The sequence below is a fragment of the Mobula hypostoma genome, chromosome 2 (assembly GCF_963921235.1).
Source record: "Mobula hypostoma chromosome 2, sMobHyp1.1, whole genome shotgun sequence".
In the NCBI taxonomy this organism is placed as follows: Eukaryota; Metazoa; Chordata; class Chondrichthyes; order Myliobatiformes; family Myliobatidae; genus Mobula; species Mobula hypostoma.
The window spans coordinates 1265105-1282815 of NC_086098.1; positions in this window are offsets into that span (position 1 = coordinate 1265105).

Genomic DNA, 17711 nt, shown 5'->3' on the forward strand with positions numbered 1-17711 from the left:
TTAGTTCGTAGAGCTCTGTTGATGCTGCTGATAGGCCCCAGTGAAAGGAATGGGAAAGGGTAGGTGTCCAGTATGTTGTGCTATTAGTTTCAAAGTAAATATGGAAAAATATATGTCTGGTCCATAGGTTGAGATTCTAAATAGGAGAAAGGCCAAATTAATGGCATTGGAAAGTACCTGGCAAGAATGGAGTTGGGACTGGCTGCTTTCTGACAAAAGTGTCCTTGATAAGTGGGAGGACTTGAAAAGTCAAATTTTCAGAGTACAAAGCTTGCATGTACCTATCAGAATAAAAGGTAAACATAACAAGTTTGTGGAATCTTGCTTTTCAAGAGATGTTAAGGCCCTGTTTAAGAGTGAAAAAGGTGTGTAGCAGGTGTAAGCAGTAGGAATAAATGAGGTATTTATGGAGTATGAGAACTGTAAGAGAAGACTTAAGAAAGAAATCAGGAGGGCTACAAGCAGGCATGAGGTCACCTAAGCAGACAAGGTGAAGGAGAATCATAAGGAATTGGAAAATTGTGAATGCCATTCCACTCCTCAAGAAGGGAGAAAGGCAGAAGGAAACTATAGGCCAGTTAGTCTGACCTCAGTGGTTGGAAAGATGTTGGAGTCGATTATTAACCATATAACAATTACAGCACAGAAATAGGCCATCTCGGCCCTTCTAGTCCGTGCCGAACTCCTACTCTCACCTAGTCCCACTGACCTGCACTCGGTCCATAACCCTCTATTCTCTTCCTGTCCATATACCTATCCAGTTTAACTTTAAACGACAACATCGAAGCTGCCTCAACCACTTCTGCTGGAAGCTCGTTCCACACAGCCACCACTCTCTGAGTAAAGAAGTTTCCCCTCATGTTACCCCTAACTTTTGCCCTTTAACTCTCAACTCATGTCCTCTTGTTTGAATCTCCCCCACTCTCAATGGAAAAAGCCTATCCACGTCAACTCTATCTATCCCCCTCATAATTTGAAATACCTCTATCAAATCCTCCCTCAACCTTCTACGTTCCAAAGAATAAAAACCCAATTTAGAAACCATAAAAAAACTACAGCACAGAAACAGGCCTTTTGGCCCTTCTTGGCTGTGCCGAACCATTTTCTGCCTAGTCCCACTGACCTGCACATGGACTATATCCCTCCATACACCTCCCATCCATGTATCTGTCCAATTTATTCTTAAATGTTAAAAAAGAACCCGCATTTACCACCTCATCTGGCAGCTCATTCCATACTCTCACCACTCTCTGTGTGAAGAAGCCCCCACTAATGTTCCCTTTAAACTTTTCCCCCCTCACCCTTAACCCATGTCCTCTGGTTTTTTTCTCCCCTTGCCTCAGTGGAAAAAGCCTGCTTGCATTCACTCTATCTATACCCATCATAATTTTATATACTTCTATCAATTCTCCCCTCATTCTTCTACGCCCAGGGAATAAAGTCCTAACCTATTCAACCTTTCTCTGTAACTGAGTTTATCAAGTCTCGGCAACATCCTTGTAAACCTTCTCTGCACTCTTTCAACCTTATTTATATCCTTCCTGTAATTTGGTGACCAAAACTGAACACAATACTCCAGATTCGGCCTCACCAATGCCTTATACAACCTCATCATAACATTCCAGCTCTTATACTCAATACTTTGATTAATAAAGGCCAATGTACCAAAAGCTCTCTTTACAACCCTATCTACCTGTGACGCCACTTTTAGGTAATTTTGTATCTGTATTCCCAGATCCCTCTGTTCTACTGCACTCCTCAGTGCCTTACCATTTACCCTGTATGTTCTACCTTGGTTTGTCCCTCCAAAGTGCAATACCTCACACTTGTCTGTATTAAACTCCATCTGCCATTTTTCAGCCCATTTTTCCAGCTGGTCCAAATCCCTCTGCAAGCTTTGAAAACCTTCTCACTGTCCACTACACCTCCAATCTTTGTATCATCAGCAAATTTGCTGATCCAATTTACCACATTATCATTCCAGATCATTGGAATAGATGACAAATAACAATGGACCCAGCACTGAATCCTGTGGCATACCACTAGTCACAGGCCTCCACTCAGAGAAGCAATTCTCTACTACCACTCTTTGGCTTCTTCCATTGAGCCAATGTCTAATCCAATTTACCACCTCTCCATGTATACCCAGTGACTGAATTTTCCTAACTAACCTCTTGTGCGGGACCTTGTCAAAGGCCTTACTGAAGTCCATGTAGACAACATCCACTGCCTTCCCTTCATCCACTTTCCTGGTAACCTCCTCGTAAAACTCCAATAGATTGGTCAAACATGACCTCCTACACACAAAGTCCCTGTCTATCCAAATGCTTGTAGATTCTGTCTCTTAGTACTCCCTCCAATAACTTACCCACTATCGACGTCAAACTTACCGGCCTATAATTTCCCAGATTACTTTTCGATCCTGTTTTAAACAATGGAACAACATGAGCTATTCTCCAATTCACCGGCACCTCACCCGTAGACACCGACATTTGAAATATATCTGCCAGGGACCCTGCAATTTCAACACTAGTCTCCTTCAAGGTCTGAGGGAATACCCTGTCAGGACCTGGGGATTGATCCACTTAAGTTTGCCTCAAGATAGCAAGCACCTCCTCCTTTTCAATCTGTACAGTTTCCATGATCTCACTACTTGTTTCTCTTAATTCCATAGACTTCATGCCAGTTTCTTTATTAAATACAGATGCAAAAAACCCATTTAAGATCTCCCCCATTTCCTTTGGTTCCGCACATAGCCGACCACTCTGATCTTCAAGAGGACCAATTTAATCCCTCACAATCCTTTTACTCTTAATATACCCTGGAAAAGCTCTTTGGATTATCCTTCACTTTGACTGCCAAGGCAACCTCAGGTCTTCTATTAGCCCTCCTGACTTCTTTCTTAAGTATTTTCTTGCACTATTGGTCACGTGGGTGTAATGGGCAGCACGACTCATTGGTCCAGAGGAGCTTGTTACCATGCTATATCTCTAAACTTTATTTTTAAAATAGTTTAGGTGTATCCATCATGCAAGTATGGTTAGATCATAGTTCCATGTTTTTCAATTCAATATTGACAGAGTGCAACTTCTGGAAGAGCTTCCATATTTCTGCACTAAATGAATGACTGATGGAGCTTGTTTGTTTTGATTTTATTTATACTCCTCAAGCACCTTATTTACTCCCTGTTTCCTATACATGTCATACAACTCTGTCTTCTTCTTTATCAGAGTTGCAATATCCCTTGAGAACCAAGGTTCCTTATTCCTATTCACCTTGCCTTTAATCCTGACAGGAACATACAAGCTCTGCGCTCTTAAAATTTCTCCTTTGAAGGCTTCCCACCTACCGATCACATCTTTGCCAGAGAACAACCTGTCCCAATCCATGGTTTTTAAATCCTTTCTCATTTCTTCAAACTTGTTCAACCTTTCTCTGTAACTTAGGTGATGAAACCCAGGTAACATTCTGGTAAATCTACTCTGTACTCTCTCTATTTTGTTGACATCTTTCCTATAATTCGGTGACCAGAACTGTACACAATACTCCAAATTTGGCCTCAACAATGCCTTGTACAATTTCAACATTACATCCCAAATCCTATACTCAATGCTCTGATTTATAAAGGCCAGCATACCAAAAGCTTTCTTCACCACCCTATCCACATGACATTCTACGTTCAGGGAACTATGCACCATTATTCCTAGATCCCTCTGTTCTACTGCATTCTTGAATGCCCTACCATTTACCATGTATGTCCTATTTTGATTAGTACTACCAAAATGTAGCACCTCACATTTATGAACATTAAACTCCATCTGCCATCTTTCAGCCCACTCTTCCAGCTGGCCTAAATCTCTCTGCAAGCTTTGAAAACTTACTTCATTATCCACAACTCCACCTATCTTAGTATCATCTGCAAACTTACTCATCCAATTTACCACCCCTTCATCCAGATCATTAATATTTATGACAAACAACATTGGACCCAGTACAGATCCCTGATGCACACCGCTACACACCGTCCTCCAATCTGACACACAGTTATCCACTACTACTCTCTGGCATCTCCCATCCAGCCACTGCTGAATCCATTTTACTACTTCGATATTAATGCCTAACGATTGAACTTTCCTAACCAACCTTCCATGTGGAACCTTGTCAAAGGCCTTACTGAAGTCCATATAGACAACATCAACTGCTTTACTCTCATCAACTTTCCTAGTAACCTCTTCAAAAAATTCAATAAGATTTGTCAAACATGACCTTCCACGCACAAATCCATGTTGACTGTTCCTAATCAGACCCTGTCTATCCAGATAATTATATATACCATCTCTAAGAATACTTTCCATCAATTTACTCACCACTGACGTCAAACTCACAGGCCGATAATTGCTAGATTTACTCTTAGAACCCTTTTTAAACAATGGAACAACATGACCAATACACCAATCTTCCGGCACTATCCCTGTTTCTATGACATTTGAAATATTTCTGTCAGAGCCCCTGCTATTTCCACAATAACTTCCCTCAAGATCCTAGGGAATATCCTGTCAGGACCCGGAGACTTATCCACTTTTATATTCCTTAAAAGATCCAGTACTTCCTCTTCTTTAATCATCACAGTTTCCATAACTTCCCTACCTGTTTCCCTTCTTACACAATTCAATATCCTTCTCCTTAGTGAATACCAAAGAAAATAAATTGTTCAGAATCTTCCTCATATCTTTTGGCTCTGCACATAGCCGTCCACTCTGATTCTCTAACGGAACAATTTTATCCCTTACTATCCTTTTGCTATTAATATACTGGTAGAAACCCTTGGGATTTATTTTCACCTTACTTGCCAAAGCAACCTCATATCTTCTTTTAGCTTTTCTAATTTCTTTCTTGATTCTTTTTACATTCTTTATATTCCTCGAGCACCTCATTTACTCCAAGCTGCCTATATTTATTGTAGATATCTCTCTTTTTTTGAACCAAGTTTCCAATATCCCTTGAAAACCATAGCTCTCTCAAACGTTTAATCTTTTCTTTCAACCTACCAGGAACATAAAGATTCTGTACTCTCAAAGTTTCACCTTTAAATGACCTCCATTTCTCAATTACATTCTTCCCTTAAAACAATTTGTCCCAACCCACTCCTTCTAAATCCTTTTGCATCTCCTCAAAGTTAGCCTTTCTCCAATCAAAAATCTCAACCCTTCACCAAAATTATATTGAAACTAATATAATCCTTCACCAAAATTATATTGAAACTAATAGCATTGTTATCACTGGACCCGAGTGCTCCCCAACACATACCTCCGTCACCTGACCTATCTCATTCCCTAACAGGAGATCCAACACTGCCCCTTCTCTAGTTGGTACCTCTATGTATTGCTGCAAAAAACTGTCTTGCACACATTTGACAAACTCCAAACCATCCAGCCCTTTTACAGAATGGGCTTTCTAGTCTATGTGTCGAAAATTAAAATCTCCCACAATCACAACCTTGTGCTTACTACAAATATCTGCTACCTCCTTACAAATTTGCTCCTCCAGTTCTCGGTCCCTATTAGGTGGTCTATAATACACCCCCATAAGTGTTACTACACATTTTCCATTCCTCAATTCCACCCAAATAGCGTCCCTAGATGAGCCCTCTAATCTATCTGCATTATGATCAGAGATTAAGGGAGCTAGGGCTTTACTCTTTGGAGAGAAGAAGGATGAGAGGAGACATGATAGAGGTGCACAAGATAATAAGAGGAATAGACAGAGTGGATAGCCAGCGCCTCTTCCCCAGGGCACCACTGCTCAATACAAGAGGACATGGCTTTGAGGTAAAGGGTGGGAAGTTCAAGGGGGATATTAGGGGAAGGTTTTTTACTCAGAGAGTGGTCGGTGCGTGGAATACACTGCCTGAGTCAGTGGTGGAGGTAGATACACTAGTGAAGTTTAAGAGACTACTAGACAGGTATATGGAGGAATTTAAGGTGGGGGCTTATTTGGGAGGCAGGGTTTGAGGGTCGGCACAACATTGTGTACTGTGTTGTACTATTCTATGTTCTATGTTCTATCCTGCCAGAGCACCACTGTAATATTTTCTCTGACAAGCAATGCAACACCTCCCCCTCTTGTCCCTCCGATTCTATCACATCTGAAGCAATTAAGTCCAGGAATAGTTAGTTGCCAATCACACCCCTCCTGGAACCATGTTTCACTAATAGCTACAACATCATACTTCCGGGTATCAATCCATGCTCTAAGCTCATCCACCTTTCTTATAATGCTCCTAGCATTAAAATAAATGCATTTAAGAAATTTTCCACCTCTTACTCTCTGTTTATCACTAACGGTGCAAACAACTTTACTATTTTCTTTTTCTTCCTTCTCTACATCTGTTCCTACACTCTGGTTTGCCTCCCCTTTCGTATCTAGTTTAAATACACCGGAGCCTCTCTAGCAAACCTACCTGCAAGAATATTTGTCCCCCTCCAGTTCAGATGTAAAACGTCCCTCCAGAACAGGTCCCAGCTTCCCTGGAGAACTGCCCAATTATCTATAAATCTGAAGCCCTCCCTCCTGCACCATGTCTTCAGCCACGTGTTGATCTGCACGATCTTACTATTTCTAAACCCACCTACACGTGGCACTGGCAGCAATCCTGAGATTGATATCCTGGAGGTCCTGTCCTTTAACTTGGTGCCTAACTCCTTAAACTCACCTTTCAGGACCTCCTCACTCTTCCTACCCATGTCATTGGTCCCTACATGGACCACGACATCCAGCTGCCCATCTAAATCATAGACTGCCTGTTTATGCATGACCATACACTTTCCAACATTGTATTTCATTTGCCACTTCTTTGCCCATTCCCCTAAACTACCTAAGTCTCTCTACAGGCTCTCTGTTTCTTCAACACTACCCGCTCCTCCACCTATCTTTGTATCATTAGCAAATTTAGCCACAAATCCATTAATCCCATAGTCCAAATCATTGACATACATTGTAAGAAGCAGCGATCCTAACCCTAACCCTTGTGGAATTCCACTGGTAACCAGCAGCCAGCCAGAATAGAATCCCATTATTCCCCCTCTCTGTTTTCTGCCAATCAGCCAATGCTCCATCCATGCTAGTAACTCTCCTGTAATTCTATGGGCTCTCATCTTGTTAAGCAGCCTCATGTGTGGAACCTTGAGAAAAACCTTCTTAAAATCTAAGTACATCACATCTACTTCATATCCTTTGTCTACCCTGCTTGTAATTTCCTCAAAAATTTGCAGGCAGGATTTTCCTTTCAGGCAACTATCCTGGCTTTGGCATATCTTGTCATGTGCTTCCAGTTTCTTCATAATCTCATCGCTGACAATCAATTCCAACAATTTCCCAACCACTGATGTCAGCCTAACAGGTCTATAGTTTCTTTTCTGCTGCCTCCCACCCTTCTTAAATAGTGGAGTAACCCCAGACCAGATGAACTACACCCTAGGGTTCTGGAAGAGGTAGCATTAGAGATTATGGTGGCATTAGAAATGATCTTTCAAAATTCATTAGATTCTGGCATGGTGCCATCAGAATGGAACATTGCAAATGTCACTCCACTCTTCAAGAAAGTAGGAAGGCAGCCAAAAAGAAATTATAGTCCAGTTAGACTGACCTCAGCAGTTGGGAAGATGTTAGAATCAATTGTTAAGGATGGGGTGATGGAGTACTTGGTGACACAGGACAAGATAGTACAAAGTCAGCATGGTTTCCTTCAGAGAATATCCTGCCTGATGAACCTGTTGGAATTCTTTGAGGAGATTACAAGTAGGATAGATAAAGGGGATGCAGTGGATGTTGTATATTTGGACTTTCAGAAACCCCTTGACAAGGTGTCACACATGAGGCTGTTTACCAAGTTAAAAACCCATGGTATTACAGGGAAGTTACTAACATGGTCAGAGCATTGGATGATTGGTAGGTGGCAGCAAGAGGGAATAAAATGATCCTTTTCTGGTTGGATGCTGGTGTCCAATGGTGTTCTGCAGAGGTCAATGTTGGGACCACTGCTCTTTATGCTGTATAAAAGCAATTTAGATGAGACAATAAGATGAGGAAATTGATGGCTTTGTTGCGAAGTTTGCAGATGATACGAGGATTGTTAGAGGGTCAGGTAATGTTGAGGAAACAGGTAGGATGCAAAAGGACATATACAGATTAGGAGAATGGGTAAGAAAGTGTAATTTGACCATTTCCAAACTTATTTTATTTCTCTGTACTGTTGGTTGAGAGGAATGGAGTCGTCGACACTAAGGTTTTCTTCTCTTCCATTTTTACGTTGTTAAAATTGCCCAAGTCTTTTTAGTTTAGTTGACTAATTCTGTTTTTTTTTGGGGGGGTGGGGTTTGTTTTTTTCTCTATTTCATGATTTTTCTCCAGTTTTCTTTTGTCCTGTATTATTCATTGTTATCCTACACGATTGGGAGTTCTGTCAATTTATACTATTTGTTCTTATAATTACTCATTTTAAGTACAACAATGTATCTCCAACTATTTGTATTATTGCTATCTTATGTTTATATTTTATGAAACTAATAAAAAGATTGAAAAAGAAAGAAAGAAAGTGTCAAATGAAACATAATGTTGCAAAATGCATGGTCATGCACTTTGGCAGTAGAAATAAATGTGTGGACTATTTTCAAAATGGAGAGAAAATCCAAAAATCTGAGAAAAGGGACTTGGGAGTCCTGTGCAGAACACTGTAAAGGTTAACTTGCAGGTTAAGTCAGTGTTGCCGAAGGCAGATGCAATGTTAGCATTCATTTCAAGAGGTCTAGAATACGAGAGCAGGGGTGTGATGCTGAGGCTTTATAAGGCACTGGTGAGGCCTCACCTTGAGTATTTTGAACAGTTTTGGGCCCCTCATCTTAGAAAAGATGTGCTGGTGTTGAAGAGGGTCCAGAGGAGGTTCACAAGGATGATTTCAGAAATGAAAGGATTATCATATGAAGAACATTTGATGGCTCTGGGTCTGTACTCGCTGGAATTCAGAAGGATGAGGGGGATCTCATTGAAAGGGAATCTCATTGAAACTTTCAAATGTTGGAAAGTCTAGACAGAGTAGATGTGGAAAGGATGTTTCCCATGGTGGGAGAGTCTAGAACAAGACGGCACAGTCTCAGGATAGAGGGGCGTCCATTCAAAACAGAAATGTGGAGAAATTTCTTTAGCCAAAGGGTGGTGAATTTGTGGAATTTGTTGCCACGTGCAGCTGTGGAGGCCAGGTCACTGGGTGTACTTAAGGCAGAGATTGATAGGTTCTTGGCTGGATATGACATCAAAAGTTATGGCTAGAAGGCTGGAAAATTCGGTTGAGGAGGAGAAAAAAAGGATCAGCCATAGTTGAATGGTGGAGCAGATTTGATGGACTGAATGGCCTAATTCTGCTCCTATGTCTTATGTCTTATGGTCTTAAAATGCCGGAATAACTCAGTAACACAGACACAGAACTCAGAGTTCCTCAGTAACATAAATACAGAACACTGGAGGAAATCCATTACACACACATAGAATGCCAGAGTGAGTCAGTAACACACAGAGAACGTCGGAGTGAGTCAGTAACACACACACACACACACACACACACACACACACACACACACACACACAGAACGCCAGAGTGAGTCAGTAACACACACACACACACACACACACACACACACACACACACACAGAACGCCAGAGGACCTCAGTAACACACAAAAACAGAGAACACTGGGACAACTCAGTAACACACTAAAACACAGAGTGCCAGGGAATCTCAGTAACACACAAGCACAGAATGCCGGAGGACCTCAGTAACACACACACAATACTGGATTAAACAGTAACGCAGAATCAAACTACCAAAACAACTCAGTAGCATACACATGCAGAACGCTGGAGGAAACGAGTAACACGCACACACAGATTGCCAGAGGACTTCAGTAACTAACAACACACACACACACACACACACACACCATTGGAGGAACTCAGAAACACACACACAGAATGCAGGAGTAAATAGTAACACAAGCTCAAACTGCTGGTGTAACTCAGTAACACACACACACAGACACTGGAGCAACACAGTAACACACAGACACAGACGCCGGAGTAACACAGTAACACACAGACACAGACACTGGAGCAACACAGTAACACACAGACACAGACGCCGGAGTAACACAGTAACACACAGACACAGACGCTGGAGTAACGCAGTAACACACAGACGCCAGAGTACAGTAACGCAGTAACACACAGAATTTAGGTGGGACTCAATAACAGACACGCAGAGAATGGTGGTGGAACTTAGCAGGTCAGGCAATTATCCATGGAAATAAATAAACCGCCGACCTTTTGGATTGAACCCTTTCCTCAGGACTCCTGATGTTGAAGGGTCTCTACCCAAAACGTCGATGGTGTACAGTATTTCTTTCCATAGATGGTGCCAGACCTCCGGCGTTCCTCCAGCATCCTATCATCGTTGGCTGGATTTCCAGAGCTGTGGGGTCTTTTGTGTTTACTCAATTGTTTTTTTTTAAAGTTTTGATATTTAAATATAATACAATTTCCGATGCAATCCGGTGGGTGTGTGGAATGCATTGTCGGTGGCGGTGGTGGAAGCGGATAAAAAAATTCAGGACTATGCGGTAGGGAAATTCTAGGCCGTTTCTAGGGTAGGTTACATGGTCGGCACAACATGGTGGGCCGAAAGGTCGGTAATATGCTGTAGATTTCTATGTTCTATGTTCCTAATTTCGTGCCTAGTAAAACATATCAAATAGCTGGATGAATCTGAGGTAGTGTAATACCAATGGCTCGGTCATTATCTTCCACTTTTTCTATCCGTACTATACCTGTTTCGTTCTCTTCCTGCCCTTTGGATTCATCACCTGCGCGGGGAGGGGTTTCCCCGACCGGCATGGCAACTGTTCGCTCTCCTTGTGGTTATGCAGTGGTTTGCGTGCTGGCTTGGACATCTTGGACGCAACATCTATGGTCGACATCGCCGATCGAAGGCCTGCAATATCTTTCACTTGTCGATATTGATCTTTAAAAAATATACACGCTGGTCCTAGTCCTACCATAAACAAGTATTAACCCTGTACTGTATTATTGTCACTGCGGCGGAGTCTGAGCGCTCTCATAGGCGGGATGCTGACAGGACAGGGGAATCACATACGCGAGAATGCACACATTCCAGCCAATCTCTTTGTAATTGTATTTAACTTTCTTCCTGTTGTTTCAATCTTGATCGAAGCACAGCAACGATAACGCTCCCTATTTACTTTAACCCACGTTCCGGCAAAGAAGATTGGTGATTTAGTTAGTTTGAAGTTTTTAGTTAACGGCTCTGTCTGTATCGTGTTTACTGTTTTCGTTTGCTCTGTGCAGTTCTTATTAAAACTCAGTGAACTGTTCAGTGTGAGTGTGTGGAACGGCACTGATCTCTTGTCAAGGAAGGTGATGAACTGTGTGTGTGTGTGTGTGTGTGTGTGTGTGTGTGTGTATGTGTGTGTGCCTGTGTCTCCCTCTGCACCTGAGACATTACCGAACTCCTGGCAAGGAAGGTGAACTGCCCATTCCTGGTCTGTCCCCCTCTGCCCATGGGGACATTGAACTCCTGCCAATTGCAAAGCCCGGCATGCTTTATCATTTCAGCCAGAATCTCCAAAGAAAATCTGAAAATTAACATTTTGTCGCGTTTTCACTACTGTTCATAAAAACAATGTTCTACTTCGCTCTGGTCGAATCGAATATCCCAGAAATCTTGCTTTAAATATCATAGGACTGTTCCTTTAAAGTTTTAACTTATTAGTGTGCAAAACCTTTTTAAACTGGGGATTAACTGGTTGGGGACAAAAGTTTCAGCAGATGCTGGAAATCCAGAGGAACATGCACAAAATGCTGGAGAAACTCAGCAGATCAGGCAGCATTTGTGGAGAGTAATAAACAGTCGATGTTTTAGGCCATTGTTAAATGGTACTTGTTATGATTTAATATTTTAGCCTTGCTTCTCTATGAGTGCGTATTAGCCTAGTTTTATTATTTTGCATTTCATGAAAAAAAGTTTAAGAATACGAGGGGTAATTGATAAGTTCCTAGCCTAAGGTAGAAGGAGTCAATTTTAGAAAATCTAGCACATTTATTTTTCAACATAGTCCCCTCCTACATGTACACACTTAATCCGGCGGTCGTGGAGGACACGGATCCCTTCTTTGTAGAAGTGGTCCACAGTAGGGGTGATTGATAAGTTCATGACCTAAGGTTGAAGGAGATGAGTTATTAACTTCAAACTTTCTGCATTTTCACTCAAAGAGTTAAACTGCACGTGCACGTAACCAGAGCGTCTTGGACCTCCAGGTGTTCCACAGCAGGGGTGATTGATAAGTTTGTGGTCTTGGTTAGAAGGAGATGAGTTATACAGCTCTCGTTACATGCACGTACAGTTCGACTCTGAGTGAAAATGCATAAAGTTTGACGTTAATAATTCATCTGCGTTTACCTTAGGCCACTAACTTATCAATCAGCGCTGCTGTGGACCACTTCTACAAAGAAGGGATCCGTATGCTCCAAGTGTGTAAATGTAGGAAAAATAAATGTGCTAGGTTTTCTCCTTCTACCTTAGGCCACGAACTTTTCAAGGACCCCTCGCACCATGGAATTAGAATCAGAATCAGAATCGGGTTCATTATCACCGGCATGTGACGTGAAACTTGTTAACTTAGCAGCAGCAGTTCAATGCAATACATAATCTAGAAGCGAAAAAAATAAAATAATAATAATAAATAAACAAGTAAGTCAATTAATATACATATATTGAATAAATAGAAAAGCGTGCAAAAACCAGAAATACTGTTTATTAAAATTAATTTAATTAATTAAAATTATTCAAGATGTTCGATACCTGTTCAAAGTTGAGGTTGGTAATCATAAAGTTAGTGTGCGAAACCAAATATATTATTTATTAGTCCAATCACAAACAAGAGACCAATCTCTTTCACCAATCAACTTCCCAGCTCTTTACTTCATCCCTCCCCCTCCCGGTTTCATCTATCACCTCGTGTTTCTCCCCCCCCCCACCCACCGTGACTCCTCATCTCTTTTTTGCTCCAGTTCTGATGAAGGGTCTCAGCCAGAAACGTCGACTATACTCTTTTCTATAGATTCTGCCTGGCCTGTTAACTTCCTTCTGCATTTTGTGTGTGTGCTTATTATTTATTAGAGTTTATTATTTGCTGGACAGTATGAAGGCATGTTCGGTGCGGCCTACATCGTCCATGTCTTTCAAGAGTAATCCGCCGTCCACGGTAGCAAAGAAATGCACGCTGCGTGACGGTCTGCTCTTCTGAACTTCTTGTTAAACAACAAGTTTAAAAATCAGTAAGGTGTAACAATAATGATGCTCAAGCTGGTGAAACTCTCGAAATCGAGTACATTTGGGAAACGAGCAGACTTTTTCGGATATTTGTGCTGCGCTAAATAAAAAATGGCCATGCATATAGTACAGTGCAGGAACAGGCCCTGCGCCAAGCTAATTAAATTAATAATCAAACGGATAACTAATCTCTTCTGCCTCCACAATGTCCATGCCTTTTCATTTTCTTCATATTCATGTCTCTGTCTAAACGTGTTTCCCTCCACCATCACCCCGGCAGCACATTCCAGTCACCCACTAATCGTGCAAAACATCTCCTTTGAAATGAAGTCCTCTCACCTTTACGCATGCCCCCGTATGTCAACCCCTGCCTGTCTAGTCTATCCTTGTATTTTTAATATTTTATATAATGTTATGTATATTATATTTAAATTAAAGTGTGAGTCGATTACCTTTAATAATAGGTACACGATGGATTTTAGGCTCGGATAGAGTGGCCGAAGGGCCTGTTTATGAGCTGGACTTTTCTCTGACGCTGTGACTCTCTGGTGAAGAGCAGCTCGGAGACATATGATTCCACGTTGACGTCCTGAAATAAAACAGGAACAATTCGCCGACGGTGCTCATTTTCTATTCAGTTCCATATCTTCCAAGGTACACTTCCTGACAAATTGAAACCTAGTGAATATTGAAAAGGCTAGATAGAGTGGATGTAGAAAGGATGTTGGGGAGCCTGGGACCAAAGGACGTAGCCTCAGAGTGGAGGGGTGCCCATTTCGAATGGAGATGAAGAAGTTCTTCGGCCAGTAAGTGATGAAACTGTGTAATTCATTGCCACAGACGATTGTGAGGCCAAGTCATTGGGTATACTTCACGCGGAGGTTGCTAGGTTCTTGATTAGTCAGGGCGTCATATGTTACGGGGAGAAGGCAGGAGAATGGGGTTGAGAGGGAAAATAAATCAGCCATGATAGAATGGCGAAGCAGACTCGATGGACCGAATAGCCTAATTCTGCTCCTATAGCTTATAGTCTGAATCACTGCCGGCAAAATTTCCTATCGTGCAGTCAAACTTCACTTCATTCCAAACTTTATCCCTTCGCAGCAATATTGAGAATGGGAAACTTAAAAAACTCTGACACGGTGAACTTTTGAGCTGGTGTTTAATCCATATAGTAGGCGGCGTGTGGCTTTCCATGGGCAGAAACTTTTGCGTCAAGTTGGCTTCTTGGCACTTGTTTTCAATTTCAATCTGCCTGTCAGGATATGGTTTTGACTGTATTCCGTTTCCAAACATCGATGTTGTACTGTATCAGTGTTTTTATTTTGCAATTCAGGCTACCTACGGAGGACTTAATGAGGTCGGAAAAGTTCGGCTGCTGCTAAACAACACGTGTCACGACTCCTGTCGGTGATAACAGCCCGTAGATGGGTCTTCTTCACTCAGAGGGTGGTGAGAGTGCGGAAAGAACTGCCAGTGCCAGTAGTAGATGCGGAGTCGAATTGAACATGGAAGAGAAATTTGAATAGGTACCTGGGTGGAAGGGGTACAGAGGCCATGGTCCGGTTGCGGATCGACGGGGCTAGACAGATTAATTATGCGGCTCGGACTAGACGGGCCGAATGACCTGTTTCTGTTTCACAGAGAAATGTGAAATTTGTTGTTTTGCATTAGCCGTACATCGCAATACAAAAACACCTATAAGTTACAATAAGAAATATATGTAAAATAAATAAGTCATGAAAAAAGAGCAAAATAGCGCCGTGGGTTCAGAAATCTGATAGCGGAGGGGAAGTATTAGAATCAAAATCAGGCTTAACATCACTGACATATGTGGCGAAATCTGTTGTTCAGTGGCAGCAGTACAGTGTAACACACAAAATTACAATTTTATATATAGTGCAAAAAGAGAGCAGATCTTCCTGGAGCGCAACTCAAAGAACACAATGAGATGTTACAAAATGTAATTTCCTCCCCTTTCTGCCAATGACATCCTAGACTGCGGCTTTTCCGACGATCAATGCCGGTCCCAACCGGGTACAATCGATGGACGAGTAAGACAGGCTTCGGACCGTCGGTGTGTGGAGACTGCAGGGTTCTCTCAATATTATGCGTTTGTTTGTTAGTTTATATTATTAATATTTGTTTCTTTTGATTTTGCACAATTCGTCAGTCTTTGTGTGTAGTTTCTCATTGATTCTATTGTACTTCTTTCTACTGTGAATGCCTGCAAGAAAATGAATCTCAGTATTTGGTGACACATATGTACTCTGGTAAAAAAACATTACTTTGAACTTTAATATAATCACTGGCACACGTCGTGAAAGGTATTGTTTTGCGGCAGCGGTACAGCACAATACATAAACGGACAATAAATTACAGTAAGAAATATATAACAAAAGTTTAAATAAATGGAGGGCAAAATATTGAGGTGGTGTTCATGGGGTCACGGTCTCTACCGAAATCCGATGGCGGGAGGGAAGAAGCTGTCCCTAACGTGTTCTTCAATGGCTGTGTTCGCTTGCGTTGTAGTACTTGGAATACAGATTTTGTTGTCACCGTTCGCTTCATTTACACAGTCCTTTTGTGTGTGCTAGCAATTCTGAGGTAAAAATAAAAGCAAATCCCGTGGGAGCTTGTCTCTAGCTCATTCCAAAATAAACGAACAAAGTTTCTTCAGATTTCTCTTTGTTTAATTGCAAGCTGAATCTCTTGCTACTTTAATCTCCCACTTTATATAAAACAAAAAACTGGCCCGACAGATAAATTTTCAACAATGAAACTTCCAACAATTCGCCACACGCGTATTCGAAAGGGCATTTTGTAATTATTGCCGCGGGAAACAATACCATCAAGAATGACAACAAGGAACCTCTCCTTACTGAAATAAAGTTCAAATGTTACAGTTCAAATCAAATCAATACACGGTACAAATTATAGTATCGTGGCGAAGCGAATGTTGTCATAGTGTTAAGTGTTGGTGGACACCAGCTTGGTTAAGTCAACAATACGGAGGTCAGAGTTCAAAATCTGAATGTGAATCAGAATCAGGTTTAATATCAGCGGTGTTTCTTGTGAAATTAGTTGTTATGCGGCGGCAGTACATGGCAATACATAATAATACAAACTGTCAGTTACACTTTTAGGTTTAAGCGGAAGTCTAGACATGTTTCACATTTAACGAGCTATGGGGAGCAAATTCTGCTTTAATGTAATGAAACGGATGAAACTTCACTCATTAAAAAGTTTTAAATCGGACATTATTCGTGCATCTTTGATATTGAATATCGCTCATTTGTTGCAAAGTATTCTAGCTTTTCTCAACTGTTACAATTCATACTTTGGAGTAAAAATGATCGATATGGAGTGAAATCATCTACAGTATTTGGAATGTTAATATCTCTAACAGTTTCGCATTCAAATCATCAACATTTAATTTCCTCCATTCGGTCAGCGATACACATCTCACGATAAAATACGTATTCATACTTTATCATTGATTTTCAATTGTTACAACTTGCAAATCCTAATATCTCATCGGCGTGTCTGCCGCAACAATAGTTAGGAGATTAGAGACAAACTCAGATGTCCGTGTTTGGAAACGAAGTTTAAATCCGTGATTGGTCAAGGGATATTATTGCTAACATTTCCACAAATCAAAAATCAGCTTATATTTCCACACTGTGTATGACCACATGAACACAAAAGCGCGGAGCTAAGGAATCTCTCATTTCAAAATAATCCATAATAAGACTTTGTTCAAGGGATAATAATTACTGATCCGGTGTTCTGTATTCAGTCCGAGTGTTTGACACAGGGCGGGGGCTGTGTTATAATGGCGTCGTGTTTGTGAGGTACCGAGAACGACTAACATCATTCACCTTCAACTCAAGCAGCGTTCATTAACATTTACAATGTCGCCCACCGGAACTAAATGGTATTGACCGCGACATAACAACAGTTTGCTGGATTAATAGTAAAGATTGCACTGTGGCGGATATATCAGTGACATCTAAAATTAATCAACATCACAATTTGAGATTGTAATATAATCGCTGTTAGCCTGTTACTTGTTTGTGAAGTACATCAGCACAACATTGCGGACCCCGCTGATCAATGTGATTGATTGATCAGGGCAGCCAGCCTGCTAAGAACAATCTGGTGATACTGTACTGGGTGTTTTACCGATTCTGCAAGTAAGATTCAAGATTCGGAGCAAACAAAAAAAGGACAAAAGATAAATAACACAATAATAATAACAAATTAATAAATATGAATACATAAGATAGCTTATATACCTAGATTGATTATATAT